Raw genomic sequence first — 26,781 nt, 5'->3', positions numbered from 1 at the left:
TGTGTCTCAGTCAATACAGCTAGCTTTGCTAGCATCACGTCCACAGAGCTTACCTTTCTTAAAGCTTTCCTTCCAAGTGACGTTAAAAATTGGACAAAGTCCCACCGTCTGTGAAAGCGAAGCGCTGCTGATTTTACATGTCGCCATATCTTATTATTTATGCAGCGCTTCTGTACTATTATATTACTGACGCTCAGAGGAAACCACTGCGCATGTCTTGGAGCTCCGCGTGCGAGTAAAGGTGGAGGCGATGGGTGACAACAGACACTAAGTCACGTTATTGCTGGGATTTTACGGCGCCACCTTAAATCCCTGAACTTCACATTTTAACGGGAAAAAAAACACACAATGCGACTTGGATGTAACGAGTAACGCGACACTTTTGTAGAAATGTAGTGAAGTAGAAAGTACAGATACTTACTGTAAAATGTAGTGGAGTAAAAGTAGAAAGTACCCATTATTAAATCTACTTAAGTAAAGTACAGATACACGAAAATTGTACTTAAGTACAGTAACGAAGTACTTGTACTTCGTTACTTCCCACCACTGGTAATTGTGACCTCTTAGCTATCAACATCTGCTCCATTTCAAACGTGCTGAATAACAAATTAATCAGGGGTTGTTGTTCTTATCTGTCCAAATAGCATTCTTTCCAAGTCATGGATAGTGTCCAGTTCTAACTTCAGACACAAGGAAGGGTGGGGTCCTCTTCCTAACATGGCGCCTCCTCACCCTGACTCTCAGACTGATAGGAGGAACCACAGAGCTCTGTTAAGTTAAAGCTCATCTCCTGAACGTGACATATCAGTCATCTCAACTTTTTGGGGGGCAAAATGAATCTATGTAGCTGAACATAGTCAACAACTTAGCCTGTAAGCTACTTGTTAACAAGCTTAAGGTGATGTATTGATATTAGCTAGCTAGTCATCTTTTAGCTAACTTTACTTGCATACAACAGCTTTACTCAACAGTCTGTTAGTTTGGGAGAAAAACTGTGAAAAGTTCTTTGTGTTTTGCTGGTTTCCATGATTCTAACACACACCTTTGTAGCTCTGCACAGCAGCAGCAGGTCTCCTTCACTGCTGCACAGGTGAAAACTCAGCGCGAGTGTCCTAGCGCTCATGTTGCATTTAAAGGCAGCTCGGAAAAACAGGTTAGGAGATGCTCTGTCCCCACTGCTGTTCTGCATAGGCCTGAACCCCCTCAGCCAAATCATCAACAAGACTGGCTACGGATACCGACTCAAGAATGGGGCTACGATCAGTCACCTCCTCTACATGGATGACATCAAGCTGTACGCCAAGAGCGAGCGAGACATCGACTCCACTGATCCACACCACCAGGATCTACAGCACTGACATTGGGATGTCATTCGGACTAGAGAAGTGTGGTCGGATGGTTACAAAGAGAGGGAAGGTCGCCCACACAGAAGGGGTCTCACTCCCAGAAGGAACAATAGCAGACATAGAGCACAGCTACAAGTACCTGGGAATACCACAAGCAAATGGCAACCTCGATGAGGTCACAAGGAAAGGAGCCACAGCCAAATACCTCCAACGAATAAGGCAAGTCCTGAGAAGCCAGTTCAATGGCAAGAACAAGATCCGTGCAATAAACAGCTATGCCTTACCAGTAATCAGATATCCTGCCGGAATAATTAGCTGGCCAATGGAAGAGATGAAGGCCACGGATGTTAAGACTAGGAAGCTACTAACCATGCATGGAGGGTTCCACCCCAAATCCAGCACCCTGAGACTGAACATGAGCCGTAAGGAAGGAGGCAGAGGACTAGTGAGTGTGAGAGCCACTGTCCAGGATGAAACATCCAAGATCCATAAATACTTCAAGGACAAAGCCTCAACGGACGATGTGCTCAGCGAATGTCTCAGGCAATGGGGAACAGAGGACGAGGTGCTGTTCCCCACCTCGTCCTCAAAAAAAAGACTCCTCTTCATAGATCAAAACAAGCTTCAACTTAGTGCTCATCACTCACTATGTTCAGTTGGTAAATATGCATGTTTGTGTGAATTAGGAAGGTTTAAATGAAACAAAAACAAATTAAAAACCCATAATGGATTGACAACATATAAATAAAATCCCCAACTTTAATCTAACGTTTTTGAGAGTTTTTTCGAGAGAAACTTCGGTTTTCCTACAGTCCTGGAGACCAACCATGGGAGGATATCAGGAAATCCTACCAATGGCTGGAGAAAGCTGGACTCAAGGACAGCACAGAGGCACTCAACCTGGCCGCCCAGGAACAGGCCCTAAACACCAGAGCAATAGAGGCTCAGATCTACCACACCAGACAAGACCCAAGGTGTAGGTTATGCAAGGAGGCCCCTGAGACAGTCCAGCACATAACAGCAGGGTGCAAGATGCTGGCAGGGAAAGCGTACATGGAACGACATAACCAAGTGGCGGGCATAGTGTACAGGAACATCTGTGCAGAATATGGACTGGAAGCCCCGAGATCAAAGTGGGGAACACCCCCAAAAGTGGTGGAGAATGACCGAGCTAAGATCCTGTGGGACTTCCAGATCCAGGCAGACAAAATGGTAATGGCGAACCAACCGGACATTGTGGTGGTGGATAAAGAACAGAGGAAAGCCGTTGTGGTGGATGTAGTAATACCAAGTGATTATAACATCAGGAAAAAGGAGAAACTGGAGAAATACCAGGGCCTCAGAGAGGAACTGGAAAAGGCCTGAAAGGTGAAGACCACAGTGGTGCCTGTGGTCATCGGGGCCCTCGGGGCAGTCACCCCCAAACTGGAGCAGTGGCTCAAACAGATCCCAGGAACAACATCAGACATCTCAGTCCAGAAATGTGCAGTTCTAGGCACAGCCAAGATACTGTGCAGAACCCTCAAGCTCCCAGGCCTCTGGTAGAGGACCCGAGCTCAAAGGATGAGAGAGAGAGAGAGAGAGACCACACACGGAGGGTGAGAAGGGACAGCATTTAATAATATACTGAATGCTTCAATCCATTCAATCTGCAGAAAACGGGTTTCCATAGATGGAATTCTTTTTAATCTACTGTAAATAATTGATTGAGCATACTGTACTTTTTGATTAGTATGGTCAACTGGAATGTATGTGTGACTGAACTGAAATTATTTTTTGTAAAGTGCTTTGGGTTGACAGTTGTGAATTGGCGCTATATAAATAAACTGTATTGAATTGTAATAAAAATGCACTTGAGACTTTATTCTTTTAATTTTAAAAAAGATGACGTACTGTTTTCCACTGTGTAGTCATGCCTTTCTTTGTTTTAGGCTATCACATAAAATCCCAATTAACATTAAACTTTGTGGTTTCAATGTTAAAAATTTTAAACAGCTTTATAAGTAGGAATAATTTTGTTAATGTCTGTACTTATTTTCACTCTAAAATGTGTGTTTTGCAGGTTGAAAGTAGCAGAAGAGTGTTTCAGACAAGCCAAGGAGAAGACTTCCTACAATGTTAAACCAAAACATGCTTCTGGTATTGTAAGTTTCTTTGAGATTTTCCTGGTTTGCCTAAGGGGCTAAAGGTCAGATGATGATGAACTCTTTGCTTCCTCAAAGACCTTAAAACTGTTAGAAGACAGATTATTTCTTTTTCTTATTTGTTGTGGTTGAATCTTTCAGGAATTGCGATGTAAAGAGAACATAAGCAACTTCTTTACAGTACATTGGAAACAGTTGTCATTTCTTATGCATTTGTGAAGAACCTTTGTGCTGCACACAAAGAAGCAAAGTACCTATAAAGGTACTAAGGTTTTGTGGGTTGGGCTGCTCTACTGATCCTGTAGTTTGAAAATGTGCAGATATATTTGTATAAATAGATAAGTGAATTTCCAATCAACTCCTGAAACGTATTGCTGGGTTGCAGACATGTGACCATGATGATGTGCAAAATTCAGATATGGGTCAGTAAGTGGATTTCTCCAGTTCAAAACAGAGCAAAATGAATAACAGTGAGAACGCTAATGCCCTAAAAAGGCTGGAACAGACGAGGTATCTCGAACAAATTCACGTATATGTAGGATATGATCCATATTGTCTTGGCAAAAAGGGCTTGTCATATAATCTTAAGGATTTACTCGGCGTTGAGGCAATCAACATAATTATCTTGTGCTGTAGATCTTGTATTATACGACAAGCCAGATAAAAACTCTCAATAGCCTGGAAGGAATTATTTTGTTTCACGTTGGGTCAAACATTTAGGATCAAATGAAGCATAAATTTCTGTCGACTTGTTTCTGCCAATGCTATCACTAACGCAAACAACAAGCTACCCCATATTATTTCTTTATGCTTGGGTCTACTTGTAAATTATTTATTTAGCTTCTGTAAACCCTATTTATGCTGAAGTTGTATGCTAATGGTGAGTCATACTGCATGTCTACAATGTAGGTCAACCATTCGCAGCGGTCTACAGAAACCACATTAAAAACGTGTGACCAGCAGGTGGAGATATTTCTAAAAAAGAGTAACAAGACACACCAGAACACAGATTTAACAGTGTACAATACTTTATTAAACAATTATCTAAAAGGTCTTTTTAAAACACTTCTTTTAAAATCCAAGGCATCGGGCTCACTACTTGGTCGCCGGAACCAAAGAAAAAGGGAACACACAAGAAAAAGGGACAAACAAGGTGGGGTTGTTCCAAGAAAACAAGCAAACCATGCAAATGCAACAAAATAAAGCAAGAAAACAAAAGAACATGCAACACAAAAGAAACACAGCACTCAACAGAAACAAATGAATACTTCAACAAACGGTAAAAGAAAATACTTCAAATGATGGAACAAGTTATCGTCGTCTCTCCAAGTGCCCTTCTATGGGGGCCAGAGGAGTAATGCCCCGCCCACCAGCCTGCCCAATCCACAACAGGCTCAGCGAAGAGCGGCCAGAACAAACAGTGATAAGACGAAGCAGCAGAGCGTCCAAAGCACTGCAGCTCCCAACACTCAGTTGCCTGAAACAGAAAACTCATTAATGCCAAGTACAAAATAAAATAATCCAGAACTAAATGGCAGGTAGCTTACCCAGGGATGGAGACACAGCCTACACCAGGAGGGAGCAGATCAGCAGGCGAAGACTAGGCAGAAGCCACACACCACCACAACCTCCAGCCGCGGCCGGCAACGCCAGCAGAGCCGCACTGCGGAAACGCACGACAGGTGTAGCACCCAACAAAACCAACCACGATCCCAGCCCGGATAGCAAAATGGCACTTACGATATCAGACGAGCAAATCAAACACCGCCAACATGTAGCCGCCAGTTGTGCAGACAGTGGAGGAAACAAGGGCACACACACACCTCGCAGCGACTTACCCAGCTTTAAAGGCATCTGCCCCGCCCACCAATCAGTGGCGCGCCTCTCGCCACACCCGACGCAAAGCGTGGGGGAGGGTGAAACACCATCCCACCACATTCTACCCCCTGGTGTTGCATCGTCGCCCCGACGATGAACCTGCACACTTCAACCCCAAGGACTATAGACGGCAGACTGTTAAAATGAACATAATTCAGCGCATACGCCAAATGCCAGGAACAGAGAAACCCCCATTGGTGGGATCCTTCAACCACCAGGATCTCACAATGTGGAAACACTGTCACAAAAATTGACACCTCTAGCCGACATATGGGAGGGAAAGACCATAGGCTGCCCCGAGCCGCAACCTTTGACATTACTGAAGGCAATCACGGCCCAGTAATGCAGAATATCCCTAAAAACAGCTCTTGTTGATTGTCGACACTATGGACCCAGTGTCTACCAGACAAATCACAGAGATACCGCCCATAATAACCTCAGACTCTACGAGATGCCAACAACTTTGACGCGGCTACCAGTTGCGAGCCTGCTATTTCCCCACCTGAGCTGTAACCCAACAGCTCAGTGAGTGCTAATTTTCCATTGAACACCCACAGAAATTGACACCTCTAGCCAACATATGGGGGGAAAAGACCATTGGCTGCCCCGAGGCGCAACCATTGGCATTACTGAAGGCAATCACGGCCCAGTAATGCAAAATATCCCTAGAAACAGCTCTCGTTGATTGACACTATGGACCCAGTGTCTACCAAACAAATCACAGAGATACCGCCCATAATAACCTCAGACTCTGCGAGATGCCAACAATTTTGACGCAGCTGCTAGTTGCAAGCCTGCCATTTCCCCACCTGAGCTGTAACCCAACAGCTCAGGGAGTACTAGTTTTCCCTTGAACAACATTAGCTTTGTCATTCCTCCCTGTACTGGTGTGGTACCTTATTTCCTCTCTGGCCTCCCCCTCTAAGTGATCGAAGAGAAGGAAAGCCTCGTCTACCACTGACAATTGGCGGGCCCGAACACATAATTGGGCCTCATCCATCCACTCACTGATCCCAGCGCCAGTCCTACCACCAAACACGGGGCGCCGTCGGTCCCTGGGCACAGCCACCAACCGCTCAGCAACCACAGCACCAGCAGGCATGACACCACCGGCCACAGCCGGGGAAGCAGAGGCGCCCGGCAAACCCCCAGCCGCCGCCTCCTGCTGACCCACTCCATCCACCGGCCGCCGTGTCACCTCCATGCCTGCAGGGGAAGACTACCAAAAAGGAAAGAAGGAAGAAAGAAAAACAGGAAAAAAAATAAATCTTGAAACCACAGGTAAGTTCTCCCTTGGGTAGCTACTGCTGCTTTGTCTTACCACACCATACATGAATAAAAACACAAAAATTTAAAACCTGAAACACACATACAAAACCCCCCAAAAAAATCTGTGTTCAATGGTGAATCCTGCCAACAACGCCAAATGTGACCAGCAGGTGGAGATATTTCTAAAAAAGAGTAACAAGACACACCAGAACACAGATTTAACAGTGTACAATACTTTATTAAACAATTATCTAAAAGTTCTTTTTAAAACACTTCTTTTAAAATCCAAGGCATCGGGCTCACTACTTGGTCGCCGGAACCAAAGAAAAAGGGAACACACAAGAAAAAGGGACAAACAAGGTGGGGTTGTTCCAAGAAAACAAGCAAACCATGCAAATACAACAAAATAAAGCAAGAAAACAAAAGAACATGCAACACAAAAGAAACACAGCACTCAACAGAAACAAATGAATACTTCAACAAACGGTAAAAGAAAATACTTCAAATGATGGAACAAGTTGTCGTCGTCTCTCCAAGTGCCCTTCTATGGGGGCCAGAGGAGTAATGCCCCGCCCACCAGCCTGGCCAATCCACAACAGGCTCAGCGGAGAGCGGCCAGAACAAACAGTGATAAGACAAAGCAGCAGAGCGTCCAAAGCACTGCAGCTCCCAACACTCAGTTGCCTGAAACAGAAAACTCATTAATGCCAAGTACAAAATAAAATAATCCAGAACTAAATGGCAGGTAGCTTACCCAGGGATGGAGACACAGCCTACACCAGGAGGGAGCAGATCAGCAGGCGAAGACTAGGCAGAAGCCACACACCACCACAACCTCCAGCCGCGGCCGGCAACGCCAGCAGAGCCGCACTGCGGAAACGCACGACAGGTGTAGCACCCAACAAAACCAACCACGATCCCAGCCCGGATAGCAAAATGGCACTTACGATATCAGACGAGCAAATCAAACACCGCCAACATGTAGCCGCCAGTTGTGCAGACAGTGGAGGAAACAAGGGCACACACACACCTCGCAGCGACTTACCCAGCTTTAAAGGCATCTGCCCCGCCCACCAATCAGTGGCGCGCCTCTCGCCACACCCGACGCAAAGCGTGGGGGAGGGTGAAACACCATCCCACCACATTCGCAAGGAATTCAGTATAGGTTTGTAGATAAAGGATCATCTTTAGAATGGATATCTGTGGAAATCTGGGTTAACAAAGAAATTATTAGGATACTAAATTTTTATAATCCCTGTAAAAAACTGAATTTAGATCAAATGGAGGAAATGTTTAAAAATCTAGGAAGAAATCTGATTTGTTGTGGAGATTTTAATGCCTTTAGCACTGTGGGGTCATAAAAATGATGCAAATGGAGAAGTGGTAGAACAAATAATGGATAAGAAACAATTAGTTTGTATTAATAATGGAGAAGGGACGAGAATTGATATTAGAAATGGAAATGAATCGGCGCTAGATCTAACTCTAGTATCAGTGAATTTTGCCGGGATTAGTAATTGGAAAGTTTTAAAAGAATCAACATTAGGAAGTGATCATTATCCTATTGTTATTGAAATCGGTTTAGAAATAAGGAAATCTGATAATAGAAATATAGAAAGATGGATATTTAGAAATGTTGATTGGGAAAAATATAAAATGATAAGTGCTAAAGGTTAATTTAGATTTGGATATAGATAGTGTAAACTCTTCTATCTGTGAAGCTATTTTAGGAGCGGCCCATGGAACAATTCAAAGGAAAAAAGGAAAGTATAAGAAGAAAATAGTACCATGGTGGACAAAGGAATGTGATGTGGCAATTAAATCCAGAAATAAAGCCTTTAGATTGTTAAAGAGAAATCAGAATTTCGAGAATTTGCTGGAAAAAAGTCACAAGCTCTGGTTAAAAGAACAATAAAAAGTGCTAAAAAGATTTATTGGGGAAATTTTTGTAATTCAGTAGGAAGGGAAACAAACATTTAAAAAATTGGGGAATGATTAAATGAATGAATGGAATTAGGAGTGAATATGGTTATCCAGTTCTGAAGAATGGAGATGAAATAGCTCTAAATAAGGAGGAGAAGGCAAATATGCTGGGCAGGAAATTTGTTGAAATTCATAGTAGCAATAATTTAAATACAGAAGAAATAAGGAAAAGAGCTTGTATAATTAAGGAAAATATTAATCTATTAGAAGTAGATACAGAATATATTGATCTATTGAATAATTCCTTTTCAATATTTGAATTAAACAATGCTTTAAGGAAAACAAAAAATTCTTCTCCAGGAAAAGACAATATTTCTTATATTATGATTAAAAAACTTAGTACTTCATCTAAAAAGATATTATTAGATTTCTTTAATAAGATAGAAGGGGGGTATTTACCTGTGGCATGGAAGGAAGCAATTATAGTTCCAATTTTAAAGCCAGGGAAAGAGAAGGCAAATCCTACAAGTTATAGGCCATCGCATATATGCAAAATAATGGAAAGAATGATAAATGATAGATTGAGTTATTTTGTGGAGAAATACCCCTTTATTTGTCAAAATTTCAAAGTTAGGAGAGGTAGAAGTGCTATGGATCCTATTTTGTGTTTAGAACATGAAATCAGAAAAGGGCAAGTTAATAAGGAGAGTGGTGGCTGTTTTCTTTGAAAGCCTATTATATGATGTGGAAAGACGGATTTTTAATTAAGTTAAGGAAAATGGGTGTTAGAGGTTCAATGTTTAATTGGATAAAATATTTTTTACATAATAGATCTATACAAGTAAGAATAGGTCAACAATTGTCAGAAAAGTATTTTGTTGAAAACGGAACACCTCAGGGAAGTATTGTGAGTCCTTTGTTTTTCTCTATTATGATTAATGATATGTTTGACAATTTGGAGAATGGAATGGGATGTTCATTATTTGCTGATGATGGAGCAATTTGGAAGAGAGGTAAGAACTTGAAATTTATAGTTAAGAAATTACAAGAAGCAATCTATAGTATAGAAGAGTGGTCATATAATTGGGGTTTTAAAATTTCAATAGATAAAACAAAGACTTTATTTTTCACTAGGAAGAAAGTATCTAATGATTTCAAATTGTATTTGTATAAACAGGATTTAGAAAGAGTAAAGGAGTTTAAATTTTTGGGTTTGTGGATGGATGAAAACCTCACTTGCAGTAGTCATAGTCAAAAAGTAGTGGATAAATGTAAGAGAGTTTTAAATGTTATGAGGTGTTTGGTGGGGAGAGAGTGGGGTGCAGAGAGGAAAGCATTGAAAACAATATATATGGGTTTAATAAGGTCTGTATTAGTTAGTTAGTTAGTTAGTTAGTTAAACTTTATTGTCATATTGCATACACAAGGTGAATACAAAACGAAATTTCGTTGCATACAGCTCAAGACAGTAAATATGTATCTAAATATAGAAAATATAGAGTGAAGGAATAACAGTAAAAGAGTTCTTTGTTCTATGCAAGAGGCAGATATAATGTGGAGACCAGATTTTCAAGTGCAATACGGTTGGGAGTTCAGCAGTCTAATGGCAAGTGGAAAAAAGCTGTTTCGGAACCTGGATGTCCTGCACCGGATGCTTCGAAACCTCTTTCCAGAGGGCAGCAGGGAGAACCATCCATGCTGTGGGTGTGAAGGGTCTCTGACGATGTTTCGACCTCGGGACACGCAGCGCCGGGATGAAAGGTCTTGAACGGAGGGAAGGGTGGCCCCCATGATCCTTTCTGCTGTCCGCACCACTCTCCTCACGTTCTTCCAGTCGGAGACGCTACAACCACCACACCACACAGAGAGGCAGCTGGTCAAGATGCTCTCTATGGTGCTTCTGTAGAACGTCTTGAGGATGGGTGGGGGCAAGTGTGCTCGTCTCATCCTCCGCAGGAAATTATTGCCCACATGAGCGTTGAAGTCCCCCAGTAGACTTGTTCCACAAGACTGCCATAATAGATTATGGCAGTCTTGCCTTTGGATCAGCATCAGAAACACTTCTTAAAAAATTTGATACTATTCAGTATCAAGCCTTTAGGTTGTGTACAGGAGCCATCAGAACAACTCCAATTTCAGCTCTGTTAGTTGAAATGGGGGAATTACCACTTTACCTTAGAAGATAACAGTTAAGATTATCTTACTGGAGTTATTTAAAGGGTCATTATGAAAACCATGTCAAGAAATTTTAAAACCTAGTTGGGAAAAGGGTAAAAAGACTTTAAAGTCCTTTGGGTGGGAGATAGAAAGTGATGTGAAAGATTTTGACTAATCATTTATAAATATAAGTCAAACAGTTCCTCTATCACTGGTCCATCCATCTCATTTTCATAAAATCGTTGTGGACTTATTGTTGGAAAGAGGACAAAAGGAAAGTTTTCAGAATCATACTCAGTGCAATCATATATAGAAAATAAATACTTTGGTTATGTCCAAGTGTATACAGATGCATCTAAGAGTTTAAGTAGTAACAATGGGGTGTCGTTTATCGTCCCAGAATTTAATATTAAAAAATATAAGAGAATTTCTGATGGCATCTCAGTGTTTACAGGGGAGATGATGGGAATCATTTTGGCATTAGGTTGGATTGAAGAGATTTGTCCTTTGAGAAGTTTAATTTGTTCTGATTCAAGCTCATTGTTATATTCAATTAAAAATAATCAGTCTAATAGTAGACCAGACCTTTTATTGGAGATTCAATTATTACTTTATAGAATTCAGGTGCATTGTGCTATGGGCGGCAGCCAAGGGAGGGGACCCTGGCGGTCTGATCCTCGGCTGCAGAAGCTGGCTCTTGGGACGTGGAACGTCACCTCTCTGGTGGGGAAGGAGCCAGAGCTAGTGTGCGAGACTGAGGTGTTCCGGCTAGAAATAGTCGGCCTCACCTCGACACATGGCTCTGGTTCTGGAACCAGTCTCCTTGAGAGGGGCTGGACGTACTTCCACTCTGGAGTTGCCCACGGTGAGAGGCGCCGGGCTGGAGTGGGCATACTTGTTGCCCCCCATTTGGGCGCCTGTACGTTGGGGTTCACCCCGGTGAACGAGAGGGTAGCCTCCCTCCGCCTACGGGTGGGGGGACGGGTTCTGACTGTTTGTGCTTACGGGCCGAACGGCAGTTCAGATTACCCACCCTTCTTGGAGTCCTTAGAGGGGGTACTGGAGAGTGCCCCTCCTGGGGACTCCCTTGTTCTACTGGGGGACTTCAACGCTCATGTGGGCAATGACAGTGAGACCTGGAGGGGCGTGGTTGGGAGGAACGCCCCCCCCGATCTGAACCCAAGTGGTGTTATGTTGTTGGACTTCTGTGCTCGTCACGGATTGTCCATCACGTACACCATGTTCAGGCATAAGGGCGTCCATATGTGCACTTGGCACCAGGACGCCCTAGGCCGCAGTTTGATGATTGACTTTGTCATCGTCTCATCGGATTTGCGGCCGTATGTCTCGGACACTCGGGTGAAGAGAGGTGCGGAGCTGTCCACTGACCACTACCTGGTGACGAGTTGGCTCCGGTGGTGGGGGAGGAAGCCGGTCAGACCTGGCAGGCCCAAACGTGTAGTGAGGGTCTGCTGGGAACGTCTGGCGGAGTCCCCTGTGAGACGGAGCTTCAACTCTCATCTCCGGCAGAACTTCGAACACATTCCGGGGGAGGTGGGGGACATTGAGTCTGAGTGGACCATGTTCCGTACCTCCATTGCCGAGGTGGCCTATCGGAGCTGCGGCCGCAAGGTTGTTGGTGCCTGTCGCGGCGGCAACCCTCGAACCCGTTGGTGGACAAGCTGTCAAGCTGAAGAAGGAGTCCTACCGGGCCTTTTTGGCCTGTGGGACTCCAGAAGCAGCTGATAGGTACCGGCGGGCGAAACGGCATGCGGCTCGGGTTGTCGCTGAGGCAAAAACTCGGGCGTGGGAGGAGTTTGGAGAGGCCATGGAGACAGACTTCCGTACGGCTTCGAGGCGATTCTGGTCCACCATCCGGCGTCTCAGGAGGGGAAAGCAGTGCAGCACCAACACTGTTTATAGTGGGGATGGTGCGCTGCTGACCTCAACTCGGGACGTTGTGGGCCGGTGGGCGGAATACTTCGAAGACCTCCTCAATCCCACCAACATGCCTTTTGTTGAGGAAGCTGAGCATGGGGACTCTGGGTTGGGCTCTCCAATCTCTGGGGACGAGGTCGCCGAGGTAGTCAAAAAGCTCCTCGGTGGCAGGGCCCCGGGGGTGGATGAGATCCGCCCGGAGTTCCTTAAGGCTCTGGATGTTGCAGGGTTGTGTTGGCTAACGCGACACTGCAATATCGCATGGACATCGGGGGCAGTTCCCCTGGACTGGCAGACTGGGGTGGTGGTCCCCCTGTTTAAAAAGGGGGACCGGAGGGTGTGCTCCAATTACAGGGGGATCACACTCTTAAGCCTCCCTGGTAAGGTCTATTCAGGGGTCCTGCAGAAGAGGGTTCGTCGGATAGTCGAACCTCGGATTCAGGAAGAGCAGTGTGGTTTTCGTCCTGGTCGTGGAACACTGGACCAGCTCTACACCCTCAGCGGGGTCCTGGAGGGTGCATGGGAGTTCGCCCAACCAGTCTACATGTGTTTTGTGGACTTGGAGAAGGCGTTCGACCGTGTCCCTCGGGAGGCCCTGTGGGGGGTACTCCGGGAGTATGGGGTACCGGGCCCTTTGATACGGGCTGTCAGGTCCCTGTATGACCGGTGTCAGAGTCTGGTCCGCATTGCCGGCAGTAAGTCGGGCTCGTTTCTGGTGAGAGTTGGACTCCGCCAAGGCTGCCCTTTGTCACCGATTCTGTTCATTACTTTTATGGACAGAATTTCTAGGCGTAGCCGAGGTGTTGAGGGGATCCGTTTTGGTGGCCTTAGGATCGCATCTCTGCTTTTTGCGGATGATGTGGTCCTGTTGGCTTCATCGGAACGTGATCTGCAGCTCTCACTGGAGCGGTTCGCAGCCGAGTGTGAAGCGGCCGGGATGAGGCTCAGTGCCTCCAAATCCGAGGCCATGGTCTTGAGCCGGAAAAGGGTAGAGTGCCTTCTCCGGGTCAGGGGGTCGTCCTGCCTCAAGTGGAGGAGTTTAAGTATCTGGGGATCTTGTTCACGAATGAGGGAAGAAGGGAGCGGGAGATCGACAGGCGGATTGGGGCAGCGTCTACTGTGAAGCGGGCGCTGTACCGGTCCGTCGTGGTGAAGAGAGAGCTGAGCCAAAAAGCGAGGCTCTCGATTTACCGGTCGATCTACGTTCCCCCCCTCATCTATGGTCATGAGCTTTGGGTCATGACCGAAAGAACGAGATCACGGGTACAAGCGGTAGATGCTTTATAGTATTCAAAGGAAAGTTGGTGCAATGAGGGGAATAGGAAGAAGTAGAAAAGAAGAAAACATTATATCCAGGTTACGTTTTGGTCATACAGGTTTAAACAGTACACTATTTAAAATGGGGAAACATCCAACAGGTAACTGTGAATTTTGTTTCCAAGAAGAGACGGTAGAACATGTTTTGTTGTTATGTCCTAAGTTCTCTGAGGAGAGAACGAAGTTAGAATATAGACTTCTAAAGAATAAGTTACAGTTAAAAATACAAGATGTTTTGGGATATTCTTCTTCTTCTGAATATTTACGTTATTTAATAAAGTATCTTAAGAAAACTAAACTGATAGAAAGGATTTAGGTTTTTTTTTGGTCGTGGGGTTGGTTATATAAGTTGCGTCCTGATCCACACTCCATACCAGTAGGTGGCAGTAATGCACACCCTTAAGTTGCTTGCTAACTGCCATTAAAACAAAAAGAAGAAGAAGAAGCCAGCTGTCAACGGATAATCAACGTCTGACTCCATAACAACCAGCGGCCAATCAGCTGCTGATTCTAAGCAGAACCGCTTGGCCGGCCTGATTGGAACCACAGCTCTTGTGGTTCCAAGGGGCCGGGTGGAACCGGTCGCAAGTTCTAATGCAAACACGGTCGAAACCGTTCCATTCTGTTCCTTTCAGTGCGAAAACGCCTTAACAGTTTGAAGTGCCCACTTTCTAACAGGTAAGGATTGCATCGTTTAAATTGTATTTTCAGATTTTTTATTGGACAGTTACTTAGAAAGACAAGTATTCATATGTAAGGTAAGATGTATTATTTTTATGCCCTAGCTTGGTCGAACCATGTGTGGTGGGATGGTGTTTCACCCTCCCCCACGCTTTGCGTCGGGTGTGGCGAGAGGTGCGCCACTGATTGGTGGGCGGGGCAGATGCCTTTAAAGCTGGGTAAGTCGCTGCGAGGTGTGTGTGTGCCCTTGTTTCCTCCACTGTCTGCACAATTGGCGGCTACATGTTGGCGGTGTTTGATGAGCTCGTCTGATGTTTGCGGCTCTGCTGGCGTTGCCGGCCGCGGCTGGAGGTTGTTGTGATGTGTGGCTTCTGTCTAGCCCTCGTCTGCTGATCTGCTCCCTCCTGGTGTAGGCTGTGTCTCCACCCCTGGGCAACTGATTGTTGGAGCTGCAGTGCTTTGGACGCTCTGCTGCTTTGTCTTATCACTGTTTGTTCTGGCCGCTCTCCGCTGAGCCTGTTGTGGATTGGCCAGGCTGGTGGGCGGGGCATTACTCCTCTGGCCCCCATAGAAGGGCACTTGGAGAGACGACGACAACTTGGTCCGTCATTTGAAGTATTTTCTTTTACCGTTTGTTGAAGTATTCATTTGTTTCTGTTGAGTGCTGTGTTTCTTTTGTGTTGCATGTTCTTTTGTTTTCTTGCTTTATTTTGTTGTATTTGCATGGTTTGCTTGTTTTCTTGGAACAACCTCATCTTGTCTGTCCCTTCTTGTGTGTTCCCTTTTTCTTTGGTTCCGGCGACCAAGTAGTGAGCCAGATGCCTTGGATTTTAAAAGAAGTGTTTTAAAAAGAACTTTTAGATAATTGTTTAATAAAGTATTGTACACTGTTAAATCTGTGTTCTGGTGTGTCTTGTTACGTTTTTTTTTAGAGATATCTCCACCTGCTGGTCACATTTGGCGTTGTTGGCAGGATTCACCATTGAACACAGATTTCTTTTTTTTTGGGTTTTGTATGTGTGTGTTTCAGGTTTTAAATTTTTGTGGTTTTATTCATGTGTGGTAAGACAAAGCAGCAGTAGCTACCCAATGGAAAACTTACCTGTGGTTTCAAGATTTATTTTTTTTTCCTGTTTTTCTTTCTTTCTTTCCTTTTCGGTAGTCTTCCCCTGCAGGCATGGAGGTGACACAGCGGCCGGTGGATGGAGTGGGTCAGCAGGAGGCGGCGGCTGGGGGTTTGCCGGGCGCCTCTGCTTCCCCGGCTGTGGCCGGTGGTGTCATGCCTGCTGGCGCTGTGGTTGCTGAGCGGTTGGTGGCTGTGCCCAGGGACCGACGGCGCCCCGTGTTCGGTGGTAGGACTGGCGCTGGGATCAGTGAGTGGATGGATGAGGCCCAATTGTGTGTTCGGGCCCGCCAATTGTCAGTGGTAGACGAGGCTTTCCTTCTCTTCGATCACTTAGAGGGGGAAGCCAGAGAGGAAATGAGGTACCACACCAGTACAGGGAGGAATGACAAAGCTAATGTTGTTCAAGGGAAAACTAGTACTCACTGAGCTGTTGGGTTACAGCTCAGGTGGGGAAATAGCAGGCTCGCAACTGGTAGCCGCGTCAAAATTGTTGGCATCTCGTAGAGTCTGAGGTTATTATGGGCGGTATCTCTGTGATTTGTCTGGTAGACACTGGGTCTATAGTGTCGACAATCAACGAGAGCTGTTTTTTAGGGATATTCTGCATTACTGGGCCGTGATTGCCTTCAGTAATGTCAATGGTTGCGGCTCGGGGCAGCCTATGGTCTTTCCCTCCCATATGTCGGCTAGAGGTGTCAATTTTTGTGACAGTGTTTCCACATTGTGAGATCCTGGTGGTTGAAGGATCCCACCAATGGGGGTTTCTCTGTTCCTGGCATTTGGCGTATGCGCTGAATTATGTTCATTTTAACAGTCTGCCGTCTATAGTCCTTGGGGTTGAAGTGTGCAGGTTCATCGTCGGGGCGACGATGCAACACCAGGGGGTAGAATGTGGTGGGATGGTGTTTCACCCTCCCCCACGCTTTGCGTCGGGTGTGGCGAGAGGTGCGCCACTGATTGGTGGGCGGGGCAGATGCCTTTAAAGCTGGGTAAGTCGCTGCGAGGTGTGTGTGTGCCCTTGTTTCCTCCACTGTCTGCACAATTGGCGGCTACATGTTGGCGGTGTTTGATGAGCTCGTCTGATGTTTGCGGCTCTGCTGGCGTTGCCGGCCGCGGCTGGAGGTTGTTGTGATGTGTGGCTTCTGTCTAGCCCTCGTCTGCTGATCTGCTCCCTCCTGGTGTAGGCTGTGTCTCCACCCCTGGGCAACTGATTGTTGGAGCTGCAGTGCTTTGGACGCTCTGCTGCTTTGTCTTATCACTGTTTGTTCTGGCCGCTCTCCGCTGAGCCTGTTGTGGATTGGCCAGGCTGGTGGGCGGGGCATTACTCCTCTGGCCCCCATAGAAGGGCACTTGGAGAGACGACGACAACTTGTTCCATCATTTGAAGTATTTTCTTTTACCGTTTGTTGAAGTATTCATTTGTTTCTGTTGAGTGCTGTGTTTCTTTTGTGTTGCATGTTCTTTTGTTTTCTTGCTTTATTTTGTTGTATTTGCATGGTTTGCTTGTTTTCTTGGAACAACCTCATCTTGTCTGTCCCTTCTTGTGTGTTCCCTTTTTCTTTGGTTCCGGCGACCAAGTAGTGAGCCCGATGCCTTGGATTTTAAAAGAAGTGTTTTAAAAAGAACTTTTAGATAATTGTTTAATAAAGTATTGTACACTGTTAAATCTGTGTTCTGGTGTGTCTTGTTACGTTTTTTTTTAGAGACATCTTCACCTGCTGGTCACACTTAGCAAATATTACACAACCTCCTCCACCTTCTTGCTCCCTATGTCTTCTAATGCCATCATATCCCGATATCACAAAGTCAAGCTCTGGTTTAAGCCATGTTTCCTGAATACAAATAATATCTGGTTTAATTTCCAAACAGTTTATATATCCTTTAAATTCTTGACCATTTGCTATTAGACTTCTTGCATTCCATTGCATTCCTTCCTGAATTTAAGAATTACCTTAAATTCTTCATTTAATACTTTCTTCCTGACCGCTCTGTTTTCTTCATCTGAGCTGCACTCTTCCAAACTTCGTTTACTATTCTGGCTACCAATTTCTTTGTCCTCTTTCAAAACCTTATCCTTACCTCTACCTCTTCGTCTTCCTACCGGAGTCCAGTTGTCAAAATCCATATCATCATCCTCACCACCCCCATCTTGCCGGGGTCGTTCACACTGCCAGTAAATGCGACCTGTATGTGTTCTGCAGTGTGAACGGGCAAATGACCTGAAAGTGTCCCGCATGCGCAGTAGAGGGCCCAATAGCGTCCGCGTTCTCAGCGTTCTGCCAACTGCCATAAGAAGAAGTGCTCAGTGTTTGCGGAAGTAAACATGGAGGCTAACGGTGGAGCTTAGCTTACATATTTGAAGTTGTTGTTCGACCGGAGCAACATATTAACAACTTAATCCTCATATAGTCCACCATGGTTGTTGTTTTTCTTCCCGCTTGCGCGTATCAGGACACAGAATAGTGAGATTTGTTGAGAATCAGTGACGTTCAGTTCGGATGAATGCGGCCTGAACGTTAAGTCGTATTTGAATCGGATACGTACCGGATATGGGTCACATTCGAAAAAGAATCTGACCTGTGCTGTTCACACTGTCATGAAAAGATCGGATACAGGTCGCATTACGTCAAAAAAATTGGAATTGGGTTACTTCAGGCTGCAGTGTGAACGCACCCTTATTGTCATCCTAATCCAGTCACAAACCAGTTTATGCCAACCGCCAAAATTTGCTTCCTCTCCGTCGTCTGTCCACAGCTGGCTCTCACTAAACTGTATTTTATTTTGTAAAGAGTGCTCTTTTCAATATTTTTATTATTAGTTTTAATTAGCAATGGATTCGTCTCAATATAGTGCAATCACCTGGTCTAATGATGAGGTACATTTTTTCCTCCGCTTACTCCCTGATGAACGAGTACAGAATGAACTAGATCGGTCAACGAGGAAAGAGAAAGTTTTCCACCGCATCTCTGAGGAAAAGGCTTCGGCCGCTACATCGAAACCTTTGTTTAGTTTCAAAAATAATGACACCAGGTGCACTCTAAGAAATAATCTTGTAAATGTACAGCAACATACTGGCAGCTACAGACGCCAGAAGTTTACTGTAAATGCACAGTAGCTGTACCGTAATTAATCCTGACAGCAGATTGCCGTCAATGCAAGTACGGTACGGATACTGTGAAAGTACGGTAAACGGTCTATAGCTGCCAGTAGTTTACCGTTTTTTCGAAAGAACGATTAAAAAAAAAACGCCAGCTTTTTTTCTTTCCTTTTTTTTTTACCGTTCTTTCAGAAAAACAGTAAAAAAAATAAATACATTTAAAAAAAGCTGGCGTCTGTAGATACCAGTATTTTACTGGACATTTACCTTTTCAATCCTGTAATTACCTTTTGAAGTGTTAAATACAGTAATGACGCCAACACACCGCAGATGTAGTACCACCAACAGGATTTATTAGAAATAAGAGCGAGCTGCTATTCCTTAGGCTGCAGCATTTTTACCACCTACAACATAAAGCATAAAAATGTCAGAAATAATTACCATGAACACAACTCAGACATTAGGCATTATAGAAATTAGTCAGCTTATAGAAACATTCTGGACAACATTTCTTCTGCCAACCTGTCAGAAGAAATGTGCTGAAGTCATCATAACAGGCTTCAGTCACCAACATGACGTACTAATGAAGAAAAAAGAGTCAGCCAATGTCATTATTTATTATCATTATTATTTATAAAGACAAAAACATTTTGGCTTAGCTTTGATCGCATAGATCAAACCACCGGTCCAGCACAGCCACTCTCCCCCATTATGTCATCAGTCATCTTTAATAGATTTGAGGAACTTACCTTCTTATGATAAGCTCCAGACAAGACGCCATACTGCTGTCTCCCGGGCAACACGTGACGTCACAGATACGTTGCGATTGTGGGAGCAACTCTTATTTAATCAAAAACCAGGGGTGAAAGTAAGGGGGTACGGCAGGGTACCGCGTACCCCTAAAAGATTTAGAGGGGGTTCGCAGTACCTGCAAGAAAGAGGAGCGGCTGTCTGCTGTAAAACATGAATGGGTTCACTGTGCAGCCGTGAGTTCACCCACTAATCAGCCGTGACTGATTAATTTTTCAAGAACAATCTAAAACACGACTTAATCAGTTAATGAATACCTTTATTCTCATTTCATTTTGTTTCTGAACTGTTCGTGCTTTGCTAGAGCAGCGGTGCAACAGGACGATTGTGGAAGGTTTTGAGTTGATCTCGGCATTAGGTGACAAACTGAACGCAGCCATGACGCTGAGACCAGCACGTCCTCCTCTGGCTCGTTTAAAACGTTCCGAACTTTATGAAAGAACAACAACAAAAAAATCAACATAACATGTTCAAATTAATTAAAGGGAGCCCAAGTATTGAACCTTGGGGTATCCCACATGTGACTTCTGTCCCCCCCGATGAAAAGTTATTTGTTGACACCCTGTTATTTAGGAAAGATTCGAACCAGAGAGACTGACCCAGCCCTCCTTTCACTTGAATAATATATCATGGTCAAAAGTGTGTGCTGATGGTGTGTTAACCACTGTAATGTGTCTTCCACAGAAAGCCAAGCTTGGTATGAAGATTTAACATCGCTAACCTGGGAGATCATGAAAATGGAATTAGAGTGAAGTGAATGACCTCTCTGGACATCATGTTTGATGTTTTTATTATTTTTTATGCAGTTTGATTAATTTTGTCATAGCAGCCACTCTTAGGATGTTTGAATCAAATACAGTCAGGGTTTTTTTTTTTCTGCCCAACAAACACATTATTCATCAGTTCAGATATCAACTCACAATGAATCTATAGTTCTGAAGTTTTCATTTTATAACATGTCTAATAAAGTCTCTTTACGTTTCAGCCTGACTACCAACTGACTTCTCTCTGCTTTCTTCCAACATTATACTGCCAACTTTTGTTTGTTAGTTTTATTTTGGTTGCCCATCTATATACACCACTTATGCTCACCATCTCTTGCCATTACTTAATTTTTTACCTGATTTGGAAAAACTTTTTTTTCCCCGAGAAAATATCCATGTAAAAAAAATCAATTTTCCTTTTTGTTTGATTTGAAAATGTTGCGTTTCAGCTGTCAGACATTATACTTGGCCGAAGAACACTTATGAACACAATTCACTTCATTCTTCCATTTTTCATCTGTGAACAGTCTCAGAAGTGGTAGGCTGTAACATAGCCACTTATAGTTCTTTGCACTGCAAATCTGTCAGTACTGCTGAGTGACTGTAAGCTGCATTGGAACAGAATGGAGGCTTCAGTCCTTGTTGAACATTTTCAAATAATTAAAATCTAACACTTGGATTGTATATGACTTCCTAGTAACAGTGAAAGTTACTTTTCAACCCTAGATTTAAAGATTACATACTCAAGCATTTGACTTGGGTGTCACAGTCACATGGTGAACACATAATCTTTGTAATGCCACAAAGGATTTGAAATTAAAATAAAGCATGACAAGTATGAGAAAAATAATGTGTAGTAGAGCCGTCATCGGAATTATTTAGCACTATCCTGTTACATAAAAGAATTTTACACATTTTAGCAATTACAGCCAATACATTTAAACACATTATTATAATTATTAATATCTCATCCATTAGCCACTGGATATTGGCACCAATCTGCCAATGACACTGTAAGTACAGAAAATGACAGGACAAGTATTGAACTGTGAAACATGATCAATACTATCAATATTTCCAATTGGACTAAGAAGACCGGAGTGACTGGTAGCAAGTAAGGACAATGTGCCGACACTATAACATGACAAGGGTGGTAGATATAGGCTTGAATTACTGTCAGTTTGAGTTATTTAGTGGAATGCCGATAAAGGTCACAGGAAAACTATTTTTTAAACTGTTTTTATGCTCTAAGGCCTTACACAAATATTGCTCAAAAAAGGTACCTTGTCAGAAACAGGCTTGTTCACTTCAATTACATGGTGAATTGAACATAGTTCAATTCAGCATGTTCAGTTTTTTCAGCTGAACATGATACCCCATGTATTTTCAGTCATATTTTTAAAATAGTAAATATCCTCTTCCATAACCGGTATTGGTAAAATGGAACAAAGATCAAAAGTAATCATTATCATACTATCAAGTGTAATCTGAATTTATAATTAAGTGTAAAAAAAATTTTTATGCTTTTTTATACTAAAAGTCAGGTGCAATAAAAACATTGTCAATTGCTACAATACGTAAAAAAAAAAAAAACATTGTGAAAAGTAGGCTTTAATTAATGTAGCCTTTACTGATCTGTTCAAGATTCTGTATTGTTCTGTCCAATAAAATTTTGTCTAGGACAAAAATAAAGAGATAAAACCAGTGACTAGCCCTGTCCTTCTGCAGTGTTGAACAGGAACAAAATCTCATTGTAAACTGTTATTTTGCCTAAAAGGCCGTGTAGCACTGAATTATCTTGGTGTGTGCATGGGTGTTTGTTTTAATGTTGATACAGGCATACAGTTTTTCTCATCATCTGGTTAATAAGCTCTCAGTTGTTGTAACCAATGTGTTGTAGAATATGTACAGTGTATAAATATCTTCTGTAAAACTGCTGGAGAAACCCTGTAAAGGAATAAATCGTATTTCTTTCAAAATGTCCTTTAACCTTTCTCGAACCTGCTGTCACCTTTATAGGGGTTTGATTTACATTAGTAGGATTTGTGCACAATCATTGCTGATATGTTTGTTTGGGGAATCAGTGGAATCTACATTTTGTAACATAAATAGAAATTGTTAAATATTTTCTTTATATTTAATATTTTAATCAAACTGCTGCTTAGACTGGAATTAAATAATTGTTTGATCAAAACTGATATTTAAAAACATTTCTTCTTTAGCAGTTTCCCTTCTTAGAGGCTAAAAACAGAATCAGTCTAGAACTTAAAGCTATTGAACTGCTGAAGTAGGAACTGAGTAGAAGCTGTGGGTAAAAATGAATGTCCTTGAGTTACTGTCGGTGTCAAGCAGCCTTCTATGTACAACAACTCAGAAGCACAATAGAAGTCCCCAAAAAGGCCCCGGCCTTTCTGGCTCTGGGGCTGCTACCATCTGAGCCAGATGGTAGAGCACAGGGAGAGAGAGGTTTATGAGGGGCCGTTTAGGACAAAAACGATGCCCCTTTTCCACATATTGGGGCATACTGAGCTCTGTCAATATGTATGAGGGGTTGTTTAGGACAAATACTATGTGTGTCTCTCACACACTGCTAAAGACATACACACACGCACAAAATACTAAAATGGCGCATATACACTAATAAAATAAAACGCAGATACAATTTTTCTTCCTCACATGCATACATAAAAGACTAAGATTGAACATGTACACTAACAAAATATTGCACCCGCATGCATTTTTTTTTCTCTCTCGCACACACAAGACTAAAATTGCACATATACACTACTAAAATATCACACATACACACAAAGTATACAGACATACTATTCTCAATGATGGTGTAACCGGGTTGTGCTTCACTCCACTGTACCAGGCCGGCCTAAGTAACCCCTTGACTCTGCGTTGTGTAGTTTGTTTTTTTTAATGAAGACAAGGAGTTTCTGGGTGATCAGGCAGTTTATTTCCTGAATGAGAACATATCGGGGATCGAATCAGTGCAACGGCTCAGCTTCACTCAGCACACTCGAGCAGCTTTCACAGACTGGCCATAATTACAGTAAAAATCATATTTTAAAGATCATACAATGAAGAATACAATAATAAATGATGTACCTGAATGAGAACATATCGGGGTTCGAATCAGTGCTATGGCTCAGCTTCACTCAGCACACTACGACAGAGCGTTATGTTAGCTTTTTCACTTAGCACATTAACTGTTTTATAATATTAACTAAATCAAAAGTACAAAAATTGGGTAAAATCAGTTATATAATGCTCAAAACACAAGTAGTTGTGAATACCAGCCAAGTCCTCCTCTGAAGTAACTGACAGAGCTATTATTTTTATTGGGAATCAGAGTTACGAGTTCCACCATGTTGTAGTTCTGACAGGCTGCTCAGGCCTCTCTTTTAACTGAGTCTTGACCATAGATAGAACTACAGTTATGGCGTGTTTGTAGTCCTAAGCAGCTCCTCTGCTCTGCTCTGTGTTCTGTTGCTATAGTCATTAATCCTCTGCTAACTGTCGTGTGTGTGAGACACAGAGGTGGAGAAAGACAGTCACTAACCTGAGAAAAAAAAAACGTTAATCTGCCTATGGCGGTGCACTGACGTGAGAGGAATATGCAGGCTTTTAATTTGAAAGTTTCAGTAAGCTTCATTTTAATGTCCACACGAATTCAATGTGTAACAGTGCTGTGTTTAAACCAGTCACATAAAGCCCAAAAGAGCAATTACCCGATGTGAAAAATGTCAAGGCTTTTATTTTAAAATTTTCAGCAAGATTCATTTTAAATGGCCACATTAATCCAATGTGTAACAGTGGTTTGGTTAATCCAGCCATATAATGCCCAAAACAGCAAGTAGTTCTAAATGCCAGCTCAGTCCTCATCTGTAATAATTGAGTGTTCCACCAGGTTTGTAGTTCTGACCTGCTCTGCCCTCTATATTATTGTGTTCCGCCATTGTTAGAACTACAGAGTTTTTGTAGTCCAAACCAGCAGCTCTGCTTTTCTCTGTATTCTGTTTCTATAGTAATTAATCCTCAGCCAACTGCCATGTGTGTGAGACAGAAAGGTGGAGAAAGATTTCTATCTTTATGAGACACGCTGTTAGTTTTGATGAAAAATCAGTCCGAACAACTGTTTCCTGTTCAGGATCCGTTTGAAGCGTATGAGAGGGCTATTTGTAGTCTCCAATAGTCCCGCCATTCATATCTATAGCTCACTCACAGAAATAGCATCGATGAGAGAAAAATGGTGTGCGCCAAGCTCTGAAATTTTTCAGAAGTCTGAAAATGAATGGATGAGAGCCTGGCTTTACCCTGTCACATAATTTCACTCTGAAGCACCTTGACAGAAAACCGTTAGCCCTAGAGAAATTTTGAAAACATTTTACCGGAGAAGGCGTGCGTATCAATGTCATAACCAACTTTCATATCAATACAGTAATTTTTGCAGCCATGAGAGCGATTTCAAAATTATTTTGGGGTCAAAAATCCACTAAGTTTGTCACTCTAAAAAAGTGGCAGTTGGTGTCAGTTACACTCTGTGTTTCAGCAGTTGAAAATTTCGCTCGTTTTTCGGTTTTTACGTCACCATCGTAACTCCGATCCCCAATAAAAATAATAGCTCCCTTCTGGGCATCGAGCCGCACGTTTGATACCACTGGTGTGGGTGGGCACACAAGTGGTAGATTCCACTGATTCCCCAAACACCTTGTCTGGTTCCTCACCTAGGACCTGTCTGCCTTGGGTGACCCTACCAGAGGCATAAAGCCCCAGACAGCATAGCTCCTAGGATCATTGGGACACTCATCCCCTCCACCACGATAAGGTGGCAGCCCAAGGAGGAGTTGAATATAAATATTAATATTAATTACACTCTATTTATCTAGGTTAATAAAAATTATGTTTTATCTGCTAACACTTTTCTACTTGGTGTGCTAAAGAATCCAACTCACCTCTCATGCAGCTTTCATAGACGGGCACTGAGTACGGGAGCCAGCAGCATATAACCAGCCACACAGAGAGGGGGCGCTATTTCCCATTGCACTGATACATATGAAGCAAGTGGGATTCTACAACCTAAACCTAAACAATGTTACATTAGGTCAAAAATGTATGTGTGTGTGAACTAAACTAACACTAGGCTGAATGAATGAATGAATGAATGAATGAATGAATGAATGAATGAATGAATGAATGGGGAAGAGAGGTCCATGTATTTTCAGGCAGTTCGTTTTCTCGTTTGAAATAAAAATGAGAAATCGAAAATGGTCCGTGTGAATCCGCGTATGGTTCGTTACCCGATTTTGGTTTTCTAAACGGAAAATGAAAAAAACGAGTCTATTTCCGTTTTTTTTTTTTTTCATTTAAAATGAAAAAACGAAATGCCTGAAAATACATGGACCAGAAGAATCCGTGTATGGTTCGTTCTTTGGTTTTTTTGTTTCAAAATAAAATTGGAAAAATCAAACAAGCATGTGTTTTTTTGTTTTTTAGTTTTTAAAACGAAATTAGAAAAACGGCAATTGCAAAAAGAAAAAAGAAAACGAGCTGTCAATTTAGCTTTTCATTATTTCATTGTTGACAATCGGTCTGACCCGGAAGTTCTCTCTGTCCGGTTTACACAGGGGCCGTATCACACACACACACTATGCTCTACACTCGTCCAAAGCGACATGTAATTAATTTGATCATGATACCTTCACACAGACAGCCTTTAACTCCGACTTTGTTTTGTATATGAAGCTAATGGCTGCTAAATGCAGCTTCCCATTCAGTAAATATCTAAAGGGCTAGACCGTCCATTTTTTTTTACCAACCTTTAATCTGCTCTGGTTTAAAAAGACGCTCAGAGAACATTCTGCCAGTCATTCAAACCGTTTAAGTTTAAGTTTTTCCTTTCTGAATAGCATTAGCAAAGCAATTATAATCCGGTATGTCATGAACAAGCATGCAAAAAAGGTTATCCAAAATATACAATATCCTGGATAAATATTGTATATTTATCCAAAATAAATATAGAATATATTGTATATATAAAAACATTTATATACAATATACTAATAGATTGATAGTAGTATCTATTTCAGGTAAATACCTGGAAATAGATACCAGAAATAGAAGGCAGAAATAGATTTACACCAGGTAGGAAATGTTTGAAATAATTTGCCAGATTATTAAAAGCTTAATTAAATAAATGTTTGCCTATGGAAGAAGATTTGGGAAAGAAAAAAGGTAATCATTCTGTCTTTAATCTCAGAATTCAGACTTCAATCTAAAAAAAAAACAAATCTTGTACATCAGTAGATGTTAGAAAAATGATATA

General features: G+C 42.7%; 2 long non-coding RNA genes across 2 annotated transcripts; one reads left to right on the top strand and one right to left on the bottom strand.

Moving 5' to 3' along the window:
* Nucleotides 1–1,660: 1,660 nt before the first annotated feature.
* Nucleotides 1,661–22,439, top strand: LOC145549059 (uncharacterized). Its single transcript, XR_014084985.1, has 2 exons — nt 1,661–3,490; nt 20,371–22,439. It is a non-coding gene; the product is annotated as an uncharacterized LOC145549059 (long non-coding RNA).
* LOC145549060 (uncharacterized) lies at nt 4,501–9,532 on the bottom strand. The gene is made up of 3 exons (XR_014084986.1): nt 7,392–9,532; nt 5,038–7,321; nt 4,501–4,967 (listed from the first exon to the last, which is right to left on the bottom strand). It is a non-coding gene; the product is annotated as an uncharacterized LOC145549060 (long non-coding RNA).
* Nucleotides 22,440–26,781: the final 4,342 nt, after the last annotated feature.

This window comes from Poecilia reticulata, chromosome 19 (genome assembly GCF_904066995.2).
Source record: "Poecilia reticulata chromosome 19, P_reticulata-male-v2, whole genome shotgun sequence".
NCBI classification, from domain to species: Eukaryota; Metazoa; Chordata; class Actinopteri; order Cyprinodontiformes; family Poeciliidae; genus Poecilia; species Poecilia reticulata.
The sequence above is the reverse complement of the archived record's forward strand: the minus strand, read 5'-3'. Positions and strand labels throughout refer to the sequence as shown.